This window comes from Leuciscus leuciscus (genome assembly GCF_965113295.1).
Source record: "Leuciscus leuciscus genome assembly, chromosome: 1".
In the NCBI taxonomy this organism is placed as follows: domain Eukaryota; kingdom Metazoa; phylum Chordata; class Actinopteri; order Cypriniformes; family Leuciscidae; genus Leuciscus; species Leuciscus leuciscus.
Genome location: NC_138725.1, coordinates 84,792,169 through 84,807,909, shown reverse-complemented (window position 1 = coordinate 84,807,909; position 15,741 = coordinate 84,792,169).

Here is a 15,741-nt window from a genome sequence, read left to right as displayed (position 1 = left end):
CATCTATCTATCCATCCATCCATCCATCCATCCATCACTCCATCACTCCATCCATCAATGTAACACAGGCCTAAAAAACATTCACTTTTTCAAACAAAAACATTTTTTTTAACAAAAACATTTTTTTTAACAAAAAGTTGTTTAAACTCATGTACCTATCTATCCATCCATCCATCCATCCATCCATCCATCCATCCATCACTCCATCCATCAATCTATCTATAGAAATAGACACTTACCTGTCAGCATTGGTGCTGTTTCAGCACTCGTGCTGATATGCACGGCAAATGCAACCATTTTGCATTGACAGGTGAACAGCTGGGGGAAAACTCAAGTTCAGTTTGCGTCAGGGCGTCTGCATGGATGCAGGGTCAAAGGCCAAAGGCCTGGCACGCTACCTCACCTAACCAGCTAAACCTACCCACCACCTGCACAAAAAAACAGAAAACAAAACCAAAAAACACTGACCACTGGCGGGACCTACACAGACCCTACCCAAAATATACCAGGATAGACCACCCCTATATAAAATAACCCTAGATACAACAGCAATTTATAAAATAGACCCCTGTTAAAAAAAAACAAATCTAAAAAATAAAGTGCAGTACCGTGTCTACACACCTGGTGGCGCTAGAGGCGCACCAAACCACCACCAGTCGACTAGCCATACATCAATTACTATATAAACCAAGTTTCGTACAGATAAAACACACCGTTGCAGATATATGGACAGTTAAGATTCGGCCAATCAGATGCCCTTTATGCAAATGAGGGTGGTTACTAATGAGGGTGAAAGTCGTTTTTACCTCCCTACCCTATATGCCATTTTAACCCTAACCTAACCATAGCCCCAAACTAACCCTAAACCCAAACTAACCATTAGTCCAAAGACTACTTTCAATATTTAACACAAAACAATAAAAAAATATGAACAAACAGTCGATCAAACTCATCTATCCATCTATCCATCTATCCATCTATCCATCTATCTATCCATCCATCCATCCATCACTCCATCACTCCATCACTCCATCCATCCATGTATAACACAGGCCTAAAAACATTCACTTTTTCAAACAAAAACTTTTTTTTTTTTAACAAAAAGTTGTTTAAACTCATGTATCTATATATTCATCTATTCATCTATCTATCTATTTATCTATCTATCCATCCATCCATCCATCCATCCATCACTCCATCCATCCATGTATAACACAGGCCTAAAAACATTCACTTTTTCAAACAAAAACATATTTTTTTTAACAAAAAGTGGTTTAAACTCATGTATCTATATATTCATCTATTCATCTATCTATCCATCCATCCATCCATCCATCCATCACTCCATCACTCCATCCATCAATGTAACACAGGCCTAAAAAACATTCACTTTTTCAAACAAAAACATTTTTTTTAACAAAAACATTTTTTTTAACAAAAAGTTGTTTCAACTCATGTACCTATCTATCCATCCATCCATCCATCCATCCATCCATCCATCACTCCATCCATCAATCTATCTATAGAAATAGACACTTACCTGTCAGCATTGGTGCTGTTTCAGCACTCGTGCTGATATGCACGGCAAATGCAACCATTTTGCATTGACAGGTGAACAGCTGGGGGAAAACTCAAGTTCAGTTTGCGTCAGGGCGTCTGCATGGATGCAGGGTCAAAGGCCAAAGGCCTGGCACGCTACCTCACCTAACCAGCTAAACCTACCCACCACCTGCACAAAAAAACAGAAAACAAAACCAAAAAACACTGACCACTGGCGGGACCTACACAGACCCTACCCAAAATATACCAGGATAGACCACCCCTATATAAAATAACCCTAGATACAACAGCAATTTATAAAATAGACCCCTGTTAAAAAAAAACAAATCTAAAAAATAAAGTGCAGTACCGTGTCTACACACCTGGTGGCGCTAGAGGCGCACCAAACCACCACCAGTCGACTAGCCATACATCAATTACTATATAAACCAAGTTTCGTACAGATAAAACACACCGTTGCAGATATATGGACAGTTAAGATTCGGCCAATCAGATGCCCTTTATGCAAATGAGGGTGGTTACTAATGAGGGTGAAAGTCGTTTTTACCTCCCTACCTAACCAGCTAAACCTACCCACCACCTGCACAAAAAAACAGAAAACAAAACCAAAAAACACTGACCACTGGCGGGACCTACACAGACCCTACCCAAAATATACCAGGATAGACCACCCCTATATAAAATAACCCTAGATACAACAGCAATTTATAAAATAGACCCCTGTTAAAAAAAAACAAATCTAAAAAATAAAGTGCAGTACCGTGTCTACACACCTGGTGGCGCTAGAGGCGCACCAAACCACCACCAGTCGACTAGCCATACATCAATTACTATATAAACCAAGTTTCGTACAGATAAAACACACCGTTGCAGATATATGGACAGTTAAGATTCGGCCAATCAGATGCCCTTTATGCAAATGAGGGTGGTTACTAATGAGGGTGAAAGTCGTTTTTACCTCCCTACCTATATGCCATTTTAACCCTAACCTAACCTAACCATAGCCCCAAACTAACCCTAAACCCAAACTAACCATTAGTCCAAAGACTACTTTCAATATTTAACACAAAACAATAAAAAAATATGAACAAACAGTCGATCAAACTCATCTATCCATCTATCCATCTATCCATCTATCCATCTATCTATCCATCCATCCATCCATCACTCCATCACTCCATCACTCCATCCATCCATGTATAACACAGGCCTAAAAACATTCACTTTTTCAAACAAAAACTTTTTTTTTTTTAACAAAAAGTTGTTTAAACTCATGTATCTATATATTCATCTATTCATCTATCTATCTATTTATCTATCTATCCATCCATCCATCCATCCATCCATCACTCCATCCATCCATGTATAACACAGGCCTAAAAACATTCACTTTTTCAAACAAAAACATATTTTTTTTAACAAAAAGTGGTTTAAACTCATGTATCTATATATTCATCTATTCATCTATCTATCCATCCATCCATCCATCCATCCATCACTCCATCACTCCATCCATCAATGTAACACAGGCCTAAAAAACATTCACTTTTTCAAACAAAAACATTTTTTTTAACAAAAACATTTTTTTTAACAAAAAGTTGTTTCAACTCATGTACCTATCTATCCATCCATCCATCCATCCATCCATCCATCCATCCATCCATCCATCCATCCATCCATCCATCACTCCATCCATCAATCTATCTATAGAAATAGACACTTACCTGTCAGCATTGGTGCTGTTTCAGCACTCGTGCTGATATGCACGGCAAATGCAACCATTTTGCATTGACAGGTGAACAGCTGGGGGAAAACTCAAGTTCAGTTTGCGTCAGGGCGTCTGCATGGATGCAGGGTCAAAGGCCAAAGGCCTGGCACGCTACCTCACCTAACCAGCTAAACCTACCCACCACCTGCACAAAAAAACAGAAAACAAAACCAAAAAACACTGACCACTGGCGGGACCTACACAGACCCTACCCAAAATATACCAGGATAGACCACCCCTATATAAAATAACCCTAGATACAACAGCAATTTATAAAATAGACCCCTGTTAAAAAAAAACAAATCTAAAAAATAAAGTGCAGTACCGTGTCTACACACCTGGTGGCGCTAGAGGCGCACCAAACCACCACCAGTCGACTAGCCATACATCAATTACTATATAAACCAAGTTTCGTACAGATAAAACACACCGTTGCAGATATATGGACAGTTAAGATTCGGCCAATCAGATGCCCTTTATGCAAATGAGGGTGGTTACTAATGAGGGTGAAAGTCGTTTTTACCTCCCTACCTATATGCCATTTTAACCCTAACCTAACCATAGCCTCAAACTAACCCTAAACCCAAACTAACCATTAGTCCAAAGACTACTTTCAATATTTAACACAAAACAATAAAAAAATATGAACAAACAGTCGATCAAACTCATCTATCCATCTATCCATCTATCCATCTATCCATCTATCTATCCATCCATCCATCCATCACTCCATCACTCCATCACTCCATCCATCCATGTATAACACAGGCCTAAAAACATTCACTTTTTCAAACAAAAACTTTTTTTTTTTTAACAAAAAGTTGTTTAAACTCATGTATCTATATATTCATCTATTCATCTATCTATCTATTTATCTATCTATCCATCCATCCATCCATCCATCCATCACTCCATCCATCCATGTATAACACAGGCCTAAAAACATTCACTTTTTCAAACAAAAACATATTTTTTTTAACAAAAAGTGGTTTAAACTCATGTATCTATATATTCATCTATTCATCTATCTATCCATCCATCCATCCATCCATCCATCACTCCATCACTCCATCCATCAATGTAACACAGGCCTAAAAAACATTCACTTTTTCAAACAAAAACATTTTTTTTAACAAAAACATTTTTTTTAACAAAAAGTTGTTTCAACTCATGTACCTATCTATCCATCCATCCATCCATCCATCCATCCATCCATCCATCCATCCATCCATCCATCCATCCATCACTCCATCCATCAATCTATCTATAGAAATAGACACTTACCTGTCAGCATTGGTGCTGTTTCAGCACTCGTGCTGATATGCACGGCAAATGCAACCATTTTGCATTGACAGGTGAACAGCTGGGGGAAAACTCAAGTTCAGTTTGCGTCAGGGCGTCTGCATGGATGCAGGGTCAAAGGCCAAAGGCCTGGCACGCTACCTCACCTAACCAGCTAAACCTACCCACCACCTGCACAAAAAAACAGAAAACAAAACCAAAAAACACTGACCACTGGCGGGACCTACACAGACCCTACCCAAAATATACCAGGATAGACCACCCCTATATAAAATAACCCTAGATACAACAGCAATTTATAAAATAGACCCCTGTTAAAAAAAAACAAATCTAAAAAATAAAGTGCAGTACCGTGTCTACACACCTGGTGGCGCTAGAGGCGCACCAAACCACCACCAGTCGACTAGCCATACATCAATTACTATATAAACCAAGTTTCGTACAGATAAAACACACCGTTGCAGATATATGGACAGTTAAGATTCGGCCAATCAGATGCCCTTTATGCAAATGAGGGTGGTTACTAATGAGGGTGAAAGTCGTTTTTACCTCCCTACCTATATGCCATTTTAACCCTAACCTAACCTAACCATAGCCCCAAACTAACCCTAAACCCAAACTAACCATTAGTCCAAAGACTACTTTCAATATTTAACACAAAACAATAAAAAAATATGAACAAACAGTCGATCAAACTCATCTATCCATCTATCCATCTATCCATCTATCCATCTATCTATCCATCCATCCATCCATCACTCCATCACTCCATCACTCCATCCATCCATGTATAACACAGGCCTAAAAACATTCACTTTTTCAAACAAAAACTTTTTTTTTTTTAACAAAAAGTTGTTTAAACTCATGTATCTATATATTCATCTATTCATCTATCTATCTATTTATCTATCTATCCATCCATCCATCCATCCATCCATCCATCACTCCATCACTCCATCCATCCATGTATAACACAGGCCTAAAAACATTCACTTTTTCAAACAAAAACATATTTTTTTTAACAAAAAGTGGTTTAAACTCATGTATCTATATATTCATCTATTCATCTATCTATCCATCCATCCATCCATCCATCCATCACTCCATCACTCCATCCATCAATGTAACACAGGCCTAAAAAACATTCACTTTTTCAAACAAAAACATTTTTTTTAACAAAAACATTTTTTTTAACAAAAAGTTGTTTCAACTCATGTACCTATCTATCCATCCATCCATCCATCCATCCATCCATCCATCCATCCATCCATCCATCCATCCATCCATCCATCACTCCATCCATCAATCTATCTATAGAAATAGACACTTACCTGTCAGCATTGGTGCTGTTTCAGCACTCGTGCTGATATGCACGGCAAATGCAACCATTTTGCATTGACAGGTGAACAGCTGGGGGAAAACTCAAGTTCAGTTTGCGTCAGGGCGTCTGCATGGATGCAGGGTCAAAGGCCAAAGGCCTGGCACGCTACCTCACCTAACCAGCTAAACCTACCCACCACCTGCACAAAAAAACAGAAAACAAAACCAAAAAACACTGACCACTGGCGGGACCTACACAGACCCTACCCAAAATATACCAGGATAGACCACCCCTATATAAAATAACCCTAGATACAACAGCAATTTATAAAATAGACCCCTGTTAAAAAAAAACAAATCTAAAAAATAAAGTGCAGTACCGTGTCTACACACCTGGTGGCGCTAGAGGCGCACCAAACCACCACCAGTCGACTAGCCATACATCAATTACTATATAAACCAAGTTTCGTACAGATAAAACACACCGTTGCAGATATATGGACAGTTAAGATTCGGCCAATCAGATGCCCTTTATGCAAATGAGGGTGGTTACTAATGAGGGTGAAAGTCGTTTTTACCTCCCTACCTATATGCCATTTTAACCCTAACCTAACCTAACCATAGCCCCAAACTAACCCTAAACCCAAACTAACCATTAGTCCAAAGACTACTTTCAATATTTAACACAAAACAATAAAAAAATATGAACAAACAGTCGATCAAACTCATCTATCCATCTATCCATCTATCCATCTATCCATCTATCTATCCATCCATCCATCCATCACTCCATCACTCCATCACTCCATCCATCCATGTATAACACAGGCCTAAAAACATTCACTTTTTCAAACAAAAACTTTTTTTTTTTTAACAAAAAGTTGTTTAAACTCATGTATCTATATATTCATCTATTCATCTATCTATCTATTTATCTATCTATCCATCCATCCATCCATCCATCCATCACTCCATCCATCCATGTATAACACAGGCCTAAAAACATTCACTTTTTCAAACAAAAACATATTTTTTTTAACAAAAAGTGGTTTAAACTCATGTATCTATATATTCATCTATTCATCTATCTATCCATCCATCCATCCATCCATCCATCACTCCATCACTCCATCCATCAATGTAACACAGGCCTAAAAAACATTCACTTTTTCAAACAAAAACATTTTTTTTAACAAAAACATTTTTTTTAACAAAAAGTTGTTTCAACTCATGTACCTATCTATCCATCCATCCATCCATCCATCCATCCATCCATCCATCCATCCATCCATCCATCCATCCATCCATCCATCACTCCATCCATCAATCTATCTATAGAAATAGACACTTACCTGTCAGCATTGGTGCTGTTTCAGCACTCGTGCTGATATGCACGGCAAATGCAACCATTTTGCATTGACAGGTGAACAGCTGGGGGAAAACTCAAGTTCAGTTTGCGTCAGGGCGTCTGCATGGATGCAGGGTCAAAGGCCAAAGGCCTGGCACGCTACCTCACCTAACCAGCTAAACCTACCCACCACCTGCACAAAAAAACAGAAAACAAAACCAAAAAACACTGACCACTGGCGGGACCTACACAGACCCTACCCAAAATATACCAGGATAGACCACCCCTATATAAAATAACCCTAGATACAACAGCAATTTATAAAATAGACCCCTGTTAAAAAAAAACAAATCTAAAAAATAAAGTGCAGTACCGTGTCTACACACCTGGTGGCGCTAGAGGCGCACCAAACCACCACCAGTCGACTAGCCATACATCAATTACTATATAAACCAAGTTTCGTACAGATAAAACACACCGTTGCAGATATATGGACAGTTAAGATTCGGCCAATCAGATGCCCTTTATGCAAATGAGGGTGGTTACTAATGAGGGTGAAAGTCGTTTTTACCTCCCTACCTATATGCCATTTTAACCCTAACCTAACCATAGCCCCAAACTAACCCTAAACCCAAACTAACCATTAGTCCAAAGACTACTTTCAATATTTAACACAAAACAATAAAAAAATATGAACAAACAGTCGATCAAACTCATCTATCCATCTATCCATCTATCCATCTATCTATCCATCCATCCATCCATCACTCCATCACTCCATCACTCCATCCATCCATGTATAACACAGGCCTAAAAACATTCACTTTTTCAAACAAAAACTTTTTTTTTTTTAACAAAAAGTTGTTTAAACTCATGTATCTATATATTCATCTATTCATCTATCTATCTATTTATCTATCTATCCATCCATCCATCCATCCATCCATCACTCCATCCATCCATGTATAACACAGGCCTAAAAACATTCACTTTTTCAAACAAAAACATATTTTTTTTAACAAAAAGTGGTTTAAACTCATGTATCTATATATTCATCTATTCATCTATCTATCCATCCATCCATCCATCCATCCATCACTCCATCACTCCATCCATCAATGTAACACAGGCCTAAAAAACATTCACTTTTTCAAACAAAAACATTTTTTTTAACAAAAACATTTTTTTTAACAAAAAGTTGTTTCAACTCATGTACCTATCTATCCATCCATCCATCCATCCATCCATCCATCCATCCATCCATCCATCCATCCATCACTCCATCCATCAATCTATCTATAGAAATAGACACTTACCTGTCAGCATTGGTGCTGTTTCAGCACTCGTGCTGATATGCACGGCAAATGCAACCATTTTGCATTGACAGGTGAACAGCTGGGGGAAAACTCAAGTTCAGTTTGCGTCAGGGCGTCTGCATGGATGCAGGGTCAAAGGCCAAAGGCCTGGCACGCTACCTCACCTAACCAGCTAAACCTACCCACCACCTGCACAAAAAAACAGAAAACAAAACCAAAAAACACTGACCACTGGCGGGACCTACACAGACCCTACCCAAAATATACCAGGATAGACCACCCCTATATAAAATAACCCTAGATACAACAGCAATTTATAAAATAGACCCCTGTTAAAAAAAAACAAATCTAAAAAATAAAGTGCAGTACCGTGTCTACACACCTGGTGGCGCTAGAGGCGCACCAAACCACCACCAGTCGACTAGCCATACATCAATTACTATATAAACCAAGTTTCGTACAGATAAAACACACCGTTGCAGACATATGGACAGTTAAGATTCGGCCAATCAGATGCCCTTTATGCAAATGAGGGTGGTTACTAATGAGGGTGAAAGTCGTTTTTACCTCCCTACCTATATGCCATTTTAACCCTAACCTAACCATAGCCCCAAACTAACCCTAAACCCAAACTAACCATTAGTCCAAAGACTACTTTCAATATTTAACACAAAACAATAAAAAAATATGAACAAACAGTCGATCAAACTCATCTATCCATCTATCCATCTATCCATCTATCTATCCATCCATCCATCCATCACTCCATCACTCCATCACTCCATCCATCCATGTATAACACAGGCCTAAAAACATTCACTTTTTCAAACAAAAACTTTTTTTTTTTTAACAAAAAGTTGTTTAAACTCATGTATCTATATATTCATCTATTCATCTATCTATCTATTTATCTATCTATCCATCCATCCATCCATCCATCCATCACTCCATCCATCCATGTATAACACAGGCCTAAAAACATTCACTTTTTCAAACAAAAACATATTTTTTTTAACAAAAAGTGGTTTAAACTCATGTATCTATATATTCATCTATTCATCTATCTATCCATCCATCCATCCATCCATCCATCACTCCATCACTCCATCCATCAATGTAACACAGGCCTAAAAAACATTCACTTTTTCAAACAAAAACATTTTTTTTAACAAAAACATTTTTTTTAACAAAAAGTTGTTTCAACTCATGTACCTATCTATCCATCCATCCATCCATCCATCCATCCATCCATCCATCCATCCATCCATCCATCCATCCATCACTCCATCCATCAATCTATCTATAGAAATAGACACTTACCTGTCAGCATTGGTGCTGTTTCAGCACTCGTGCTGATATGCACGGCAAATGCAACCATTTTGCATTGACAGGTGAACAGCTGGGGGAAAACTCAAGTTCAGTTTGCGTCAGGGCGTCTGCATGGATGCAGGGTCAAAGGCCAAAGGCCTGGCACGCTACCTCACCTAACCAGCTAAACCTACCCACCACCTGCACAAAAAAACAGAAAACAAAACCAAAAAACACTGACCACTGGCGGGACCTACACAGACCCTACCCAAAATATACCAGGATAGACCACCCCTATATAAAATAACCCTAGATACAACAGCAATTTATAAAATAGACCCCTGTTAAAAAAAAACAAATCTAAAAAATAAAGTGCAGTACCGTGTCTACACACCTGGTGGCGCTAGAGGCGCACCAAACCACCACCAGTCGACTAGCCATACATCAATTACTATATAAACCAAGTTTCGTACAGATAAAACACACCGTTGCAGACATATGGACAGTTAAGATTCGGCCAATCAGATGCCCTTTATGCAAATGAGGGTGGTTACTAATGAGGGTGAAAGTCGTTTTTACCTCCCTACCTAACCCTAACCCTAACCCTAACCCTAACCCTAACCCTGTCCAGACAGACGTGGGTTATAAGCCCCTCACCACATCTTACTAAAACCTACCATTCGTTTTTTTAATAAAATTAAACCCTTGTTGGTGGAAACCACGGCAACGTAGCCCGCTTGATTCGAACCCATGGCGATTTAGCCCTACATTTTGTTATTTAATAGTTATATATGTATTTCTCTAGGGTGTGGCCGCTTTCTTTTCTGGGCCTGGGGTGTCCATTAGTGGTCAGTAGAAAGTGGGCCAGTGCATAACCATTTCTGGGACCTTAGGGTCCTAGATCTTGGATTTTTCATTCCCCTAACCAAGCCCGTGCCACCGCCTCTGAGCTTCTGGATTGCCCTTCGTCTGGATTTGATTGTGTGTGATGTCTGTGAGTGTGTATATATGATTATTAAATTTTAAAATTAAAAACAAATTTATTGATAGTGAAAAAACGATTTATGAAGCACCATACAGTGCTGAAAGGTATTTAGTAGTGGGAGGGGCACCCCGCCCTCTACCACTATAAAGTCCAGAGGGACCACGCCCTCAAGCACTCTGTAGTTGCAGAGGGAACAGAGACAGTTGTCATTCCAATTCGCCTGAAGAGAACCTTGGGAAAGTTCGAAACGCGTCGCGATAGTATGCCTGAATGACACAAAACCGTAAAAATGAGTACAGCTGCCATCATTTTGAAGGTGGGTGATGTAGCAGAGCTTTGGAAAATTTTCTCATTGACCCATACAGGTCTTGAGTTGGTTAAAATGGCCGCCATCATTGTTGTGGGTGATGTTGCAGAGCCACATAATTTTTTCTCCGTCCACTGTGACGTCGAGCGTCTCCCCATGTCCAGACAGACGTGGGTTATAAGCCCCTCACCACATCTTACTAAAACCTACCATTCGTTTTTTTAATAAAATTAAACCCTTGTTGGTGGAAACCACGGCAACGTAGCCCGCTTGATTCGAACCCATGGCGATTTAGCCCTACATTTTGTTATTTAATAGTTATATATGTATTTCTCTAGGGTGTGGCCGCTTTCTTTTCTGGGCCTGGGGTGTCCATTAGTGGTCAGTAGAAAGTGGGCCAGTGCATAACCATTTCTGGGACCTTAGGGTCCTAGATCTTGGATTTTTCATTCCCCTAACCAAGCCCGTGCCACCGCCTCTGAGCTTCTGGATTGCCCTTCGTCTGGATTTGATTGTGTGTGATGTCTGTGAGTGTGTATATATGATTATTAAATTTTAAAATTAAAAACAAATTTATTGATAGTGAAAAAACGATTTATGAAGCACCATACAGTGCTGAAAGGTATTTAGTAGTGGGAGGGGCACCCCGCCCTCTACCACTATAAAGTCCAGAGGGACCACGCCCTCAAGCACTCTGTAGTTGCAGAGGGAACAGAGACAGTTGTCATTCCAATTCGCCTGAAGAGAACCTTGGGAAAGTTCGAAACGCGTCGCGATAGTATGCCTGAATGACACAAAACCGTAAAAATGAGTACAGCTGCCATCATTTTGAAGGTGGGTGATGTAGCAGAGCTTTGGAAAATTTTCTCATTGACCCATACAGGTCTTGAGTTGGTTAAAATGGCCGCCATCATTGTTGTGGGTGATGTTGCAGAGCCACATAATTTTTTCTCCGTCCACTGTGACGTCGAGCGTCTCCCCATGTCCAGACAGACGTGGGTTATAAGCCCCTCACCACATCTTACTAAAACCTACCATTCGTTTTTTTAATAAAATTAAACCCTTGTTGGTGGAAACCACGGCAACGTAGCCCGCTTGATTCGAACCCATGGCGATTTAGCCCTACATTTTGTTATTTAATAGTTATATATGTATTTCTCTAGGGTGTGGCCGCTTTCTTTTCTGGGCCTGGGGTGTCCATTAGTGGTCAGTAGAAAGTGGGCCAGTGCATAACCATTTCTGGGACCTTAGGGTCCTAGATCTTGGATTTTTCATTCCCCTAACCAAGCCCGTGCCACCGCCTCTGAGCTTCTGGATTGCCCTTCGTCTGGATTTGATTGTGTGTGATGTCTGTGAGTGTGTATATATGATTATTAAATTTTAAAATTAAAAACAAATTTATTGATAGTGAAAAAACGATTTATGAAGCACCATACAGTGCTGAAAGGTATTTAGTAGTGGGAGGGGCACCCCGCCCTCTACCACTATAAAGTCCAGAGGGACCACGCCCTCAAGCACTCTGTAGTTGCAGAGGGAACAGAGACAGTTGTCATTCCAATTCGCCTGAAGAGAACCTTGGGAAAGTTCGAAACGCGTCGCGATAGTATGCCTGAATGACACAAAACCGTAAAAATGAGTACAGCTGCCATCATTTTGAAGGTGGGTGATGTAGCAGAGCTTTGGAAAATTTTCTCATTGACCCATACAGGTCTTGAGTTGGTTAAAATGGCCGCCATCATTGTTGTGGGTGATGTTGCAGAGCCACATAATTTTTTCTCCGTCCACTGTGACGTCGAGCGTCTCCCCATGTCCAGACAGACGTGGGTTATAAGCCCCTCACCACATCTTACTAAAACCTACCATTCGTTTTTTTAATAAAATTAAACCCTTGTTGGTGGAAACCACGGCAACGTAGCCCGCTTGATTCGAACCCATGGCGATTTAGCCCTACATTTTGTTATTTAATAGTTATATATGTATTTCTCTAGGGTGTGGCCGCTTTCTTTTCTGGGCCTGGGGTGTCCATTAGTGGTCAGTAGAAAGTGGGCCAGTGCATAACCATTTCTGGGACCTTAGGGTCCTAGATCTTGGATTTTTCATTCCCCTAACCAAGCCCGTGCCACCGCCTCTGAGCTTCTGGATTGCCCTTCGTCTGGATTTGATTGTGTGTGATGTCTGTGAGTGTGTATATATGATTATTAAATTTTAAAATTAAAAACAAATTTATTGATAGTGAAAAAACGATTTATGAAGCACCATACAGTGCTGAAAGGTATTTAGTAGTGGGAGGGGCACCCCGCCCTCTACCACTATAAAGTCCAGAGGGACCACGCCCTCAAGCACTCTGTAGTTGCAGAGGGAACAGAGACAGTTGTCATTCCAATTCGCCTGAAGAGAACCTTGGGAAAGTTCGAAACGCGTCGCGATAGTATGCCTGAATGACACAAAACCGTAAAAATGAGTACAGCTGCCATCATTTTGAAGGTGGGTGATGTAGCAGAGCTTTGGAAAATTTTCTCATTGACCCATACAGGTCTTGAGTTGGTTAAAATGGCCGCCATCATTGTTGTGGGTGATGTTGCAGAGCCACATAATTTTTTCTCCGTCCACTGTGACGTCGAGCGTCTCCCCATGTCCAGACAGACGTGGGTTATAAGCCCCTCACCACATCTTACTAAAACCTACCATTCGTTTTTTTAATAAAATTAAACCCTTGTTGGTGGAAACCACGGCAACGTAGCCCGCTTGATTCGAACCCATGGCGATTTAGCCCTACATTTTGTTATTTAATAGTTATATATGTATTTCTCTAGGGTGTGGCCGCTTTCTTTTCTGGGCCTGGGGTGTCCATTAGTGGTCAGTAGAAAGTGGGCCAGTGCATAACCATTTCTGGGACCTTAGGGTCCTAGATCTTGGATTTTTCATTCCCCTAACCAAGCCCGTGCCACCGCCTCTGAGCTTCTGGATTGCCCTTCGTCTGGATTTGATTGTGTGTGATGTCTGTGAGTGTGTATATATGATTATTAAATTTTAAAATTAAAAACAAATTTATTGATAGTGAAAAAACGATTTATGAAGCACCATACAGTGCTGAAAGGTATTTAGTAGTGGGAGGGGCACCCCGCCCTCTACCACTATAAAGTCCAGAGGGACCACGCCCTCAAGCACTCTGTAGTTGCAGAGGGAACAGAGACAGTTGTCATTCCAATTCGCCTGAAGAGAACCTTGGGAAAGTTCGAAACGCGTCGCGATAGTATGCCTGAATGACACAAAACCGTAAAAATGAGTACAGCTGCCATCATTTTGAAGGTGGGTGATGTAGCAGAGCTTTGGAAAATTTTCTCATTGACCCATACAGGTCTTGAGTTGGTTAAAATGGCCGCCATCATTGTTGTGGGTGATGTTGCAGAGCCACATAATTTTTTCTCCGTCCACTGTGACGTCGAGCGTCTCCCCATGTCCAGACAGACGTGGGTTATAAGCCCCTCACCACATCTTACTAAAACCTACCATTCGTTTTTTTAATAAAATTAAACCCTTGTTGGTGGAAACCACGGCAACGTAGCCCGCTTGATTCGAACCCATGGCGATTTAGCCCTACATTTTGTTATTTAATAGTTATATATGTATTTCTCTAGGGTGTGGCCGCTTTCTTTTCTGGGCCTGGGGTGTCCATTAGTGGTCAGTAGAAAGTGGGCCAGTGCATAACCATTTCTGGGACCTTAGGGTCCTAGATCTTGGATTTTTCATTCCCCTAACCAAGCCCGTGCCACCGCCTCTGAGCTTCTGGATTGCCCTTCGTCTGGATTTGATTGTGTGTGATGTCTGTGAGTGTGTATATATGATTATTAAATTTTAAAATTAAAAACAAATTTATTGATAGTGAAAAAACGATTTATGAAGCACCATACAGTGCTGAAAGGTATTTAGTAGTGGGAGGGGCACCCCGCCCTCTACCACTATAAAGTCCAGAGGGACCACGCCCTCAAGCACTCTGTAGTTGCAGAGGGAACAGAGACAGTTGTCATTCCAATTCGCCTGAAGAGAACCTTGGGAAAGTTCGAAACGCGTCGCGATAGTATGCCTGAATGACACAAAACCGTAAAAATGAGTACAGCTGCCATCATTTTGAAGGTGGGTGATGTAGCAGAGCTTTGGAAAATTTTCTCATTGACCCATACAGGTCTTGAGTTGGTTAAAATGGCCGCCATCATTGTTGTGGGTGATGTTGCAGAGCCACATAATTTTTTCTCCGTCCACTGTGACGTCGAGCGTCTCCCCATGTCCAGACAGACGTGGGTTATAAGCCCCTCACCACATCTTACTAAAACCTACCATTCGTTTTTTTAATAAAATTAAACCCTTGTTGGTGGAAACCACGGCAACGTAGCCCGCTTGATTCGAACCCATGGCGATTTAGCCCTACATTTTGTTATTTAATAGTTATATATGTATTTCTCTAGGGTGTGGCCGCTTTCTTTTCTGGGCCTGGGGTGTCCATTAGTGGTCAGTAGAAAGTGGGCCAGT